We start from the raw sequence: 4103 nt of genomic DNA on the forward strand, positions 1-4103 counted from the left end.
ACCGGTGAAGTCATTGAAAGCAAACAAATCTGCCCAGGTGTCATGAAACATACTGTTTTCTTCGGGAACTTCAATTTTCTCCAAATTCTCCATCCTTGTCCTACCTGGGTCGGAACGTTCTTGGGATAACACGCCGGCGGGAGTCGTGTACATAGGACTTTACTTCGAAAATGTCGACATTTAGATTTTTTTTAGACCTTACACTATGCCTGTTAGTTTTTTTTTTTGTTTTTTTAAAAAACAATTCATCTTTTATTTACTGCTTGCCGACCGTAGTCGTCAGCACAGGGGAGCCGCTCCAGGGACGAGCAGATCGCCTGGTTCTGACCCGCTCCTGGATCAGAGCTGCTCACAAAAATAACAGCTGATGTACGACCCAGAGAGGTTCTGCATGATGAGGCTTTAATTTACTTATCATTCAACATGTACTGTCTTCCTGGAAGAGCATTCCAACCCATAGTCAAATACCCCTGGATGTAGTGTGCACAGCGAGGCATGGCTCAAGTTAAATGTGTTTAACCCTGCGAAGGAAACGGTTCTTATCTTATATAAAATATATCTCATATTTTGCACTAGACTAGAAAAAGCAATTTGCTTATTTTTCCCACCTCGGGGTCCCCGAATTCTGCTCAGTGGACGACCCACACTCTATGAAGGTAAAAATGTGTCAATATGGACGAGCTTGTAGATTTGATGTGAGAACTTGTAAAATAGAATTTGAGAACTTTCGCACCAAAAATCTGCAATTGTGTGTCTTCTGCTGTTAAGTTTGACAAACAAAATCACAACAGACAAATTACCATTTACATGTGTTCATTTAAAGTTACAACCACAAATTACAACTGCGCAAATCTGCTGCTGCGAATTAAAGCTCGCCACGGCTGAGCTCGGACTTTAGACACATTCCTTGAGCGACATTTGTGTCAAAACTTATCTGTGTCCGATAATGGAACAAGTGGAGACACAGTAGCAAGATGGCTGCTGAGGGACCATCAACAAAGTGCAAGCTCCGTGAAAACACCATTCTGTAAAAATCAATAATCTTTCAAACATTGCTCCTCCTCTGGCTTTGCCGCTGCCCCACGTCTAGTACTCAGCGTCAGAACTACTCCGTTTTCGTTGTCAGGCTGCGACTCCTCATGCCTCTGCTTTGCTTCCACATGGACTCTCTGCTTACCGGAGGTATCCACCGTGGCACACGCCAACATTACCACGAAGACACGTCCAAATCCATCCACTTCCACACCACTCATTGCCCCCCCCTGTAACACTGGATGCCCTGTGGACCACAAAGTGCTCTCCAGCCTCCCCAAATGTGTGAACTCGACCGCCTCTGCACGTCTCCAAGTCCTTCACTGAACGGATCAGCGAAATTCCAAAATTACTTTTTCTTTAATGATTAATATCTTTCAACCTCACGACAGTCTTCTTTTCTATTCACATGACACCTGTTATTCTCTCCTGTCATTCTTTAACCAGAAAATTTAAGATATCCATCAGCATCTCCACTCCACTTCTGCTCCCATCCCTTATGACTCTTTTTCTGTTTCTCGTACATTTTCTTCCTGTCAGCTCCCCGATTCCAGTGAAATATCCAGCCTCATCCAGAAGTCCAAACCATCAACATCTTTTTTGTAATTTGGGCTAAACTTTATTCATCTTACTTATATTTTTATAGAGGTTTTTTTTGTGTGGCCTTTTTTTTGTGTGGCCTCCAGCCACGCCACCACTCCACGCCACGCTGCTCCCAGCCGCTTCACCAGAATTACCATGCCGTTGGATATTCAACATCCATACTCGCCCACTGGTCCTCGTCCCATCATCAACAAGTTACTGGAACAATAAATCCTTTAAATATCCATTTCTCCTATGGTCCTTCCGGGTTCCAGCATCTGGGTCTGCTCAGCCTAGCTGATCATGACACAATTTGCTGTATGTTTATAATCAGTACAGTCCCGGTTACAAGTAATACAAATCTAGAGGGGGCGGGGCCTGTCCCCACACACTCAAACGTTATAAACATACCTGTTGGCTCCAAAAATGTTCATACAAACATGTCAAAATGGACATATTACAACTATCGCTTACACACGCATACTTATACATTCAGACCAACACATGTGAAACATTTCATTCAGTCACACAAACTATTTGGGCAAAGGTGAGATAGCACCTGTGCTCAAGTGAGTATTTATGTTTTTCTAAGGTGGATGATGGAATGTAAAACAGGAGGGGGAGTACCTACTCATCCCCACACCAAGACCTGACAGCCAGTACCCCTCAACACCCGCACGGTGGCAGGTAGAGAACAACCTCCCCCCGGGCGATCACATCTGCCATCCAGGCCAGGGCCAGCAGGACCGCCATGGAGCCGTGCCTTCAGCCGCTCAGCTCCCCAACTTTAGGAACTCTCTCCCCTCTGACCTCCGTAACATTGACTCCTTTTCAATTTTTAAATCCAGACTCAAAACTTACCTGTTTAAATTTGCTTTTCCAAATCACAATTTTCCTTCATCTGATTTTATTAAAATGTTAATTTATTCATTATGCTTTAACATTTTGTTAAAGGGATTTTATTGTGTTTTAATTTTGAATTTGTACAATGTTCTTGAGTGATTTGAAATGTGATTTTAAATAAAATGCATTATTATAATTATTAGAATGCCAAAACTTTTTTGAACCTGGCAACATGCCAGGTGTGTACAAAGCATCAAGGTTAATGAATGATTGACAGTTTCTGTGCAGCAAATCAAAGCGTTTCTTCTGCTCCTATTAGATACATGGAGCATTTAGTGATTGTAAAAAAACAAGTGTGCCTGTAAAGTAATTGCAGATATGTTGCTGCATTCCCCCTTCAGTCGCAAAGACTTTCTGTAGATGAATGTGTTAATATAGCCTGGCTCAGTTTGTATTTAGAGGATCCTAATGACGTCTGAACTTAAAGCAATCTCACGCAGCCACTACATACATTTTACACCTATTGCAATATTGGTCATACGTGAATATACATGGTAAAAGTGAGAAAAGGTCTTTATGTGAAATTTTCACAAATGCATCATGAATGAACCATGTTAAAACCACGAAAGAAGTACAATTAAACCACACAAAGAACACGTGAATCAACACAACACAAACCGTGAGTAATTATTGCGCTTTTTATATGCATTTATTCGTAATTCGTGCATCAATAACATATTTTAGTATAGGTGCGCCGTGTACGCGATCAAAGAGTTATACATCAGTGAAGAGTCTTTTAGTATCGACAGCATTGATATCAAGGTGAAGTATCGATACTAGCGTAATAAGATTGATACGTTCAATCATCCAATTTTTTAAAATAAACTGCTTGGATTTACTAATGGAGTTGCAATTCACATAAAGACCTGTCAGCCCAAACTCACAATAGAAATCTGCGCACGTCAACGAATGACAAACCCAAGAGACACTTAAGAACAACGGATATCACGCATAAACCAGGAAAGACAGAAATGTCATACATGGAAAATATACAAAATGGATGTAGTGGCTGTGAGGCACGGTCTTAAAGCTGTTTTTATGTGGGAGGGTTTATCAACCGCAGTTTGGGAAAGTTTGGATAAACCCTGACTGGAGTGAGATGTTACCTTTTTCAGAGCATACATTTTAAGAAATGTAAAAACTTCCATGTTGTTCTGTCAACGTTACAAATGAAAAATGCACAGGAACAAAGACAACTTGACTGCAGACTGTTTTGTTTGGTGGGATTCTTGTTTATACCACCAAATATCCCCCACAGCTCTACAAATGAAGTTTGAGAGTGGCATGAAGATCAGCAGATGTGGTGTGGGCAGAAGGGTCCATGCCCTTCAGGACAGGTGGTTGTCATGGACCCTGACCTCCAGCTCCCTTCCAAAGTGATGAAGAGCTCATTAAATTGGATTTCAGAGAAAATTCCCAGCAGCTTTTGCTTACTTCATGTGTTTGGGAGTCCACAGAGATGTGTAGCTCATGGTAGATCCCAACTGTCTGCTTCTCAGAGGTTCCATAAAACTTTGAAACAGGTCTCAATCGGAGTTGCACAATCACACACTGAGCTGATCACACAGCAAACCTTTCACCCCAAC

This window comes from Oryzias latipes, chromosome 23 (assembly GCF_053564925.1).
Source record: "Oryzias latipes strain Hd-rR chromosome 23, Olatipes_Hd-rR_3.1".
Taxonomy (NCBI): domain Eukaryota; kingdom Metazoa; phylum Chordata; class Actinopteri; order Beloniformes; family Adrianichthyidae; genus Oryzias; species Oryzias latipes.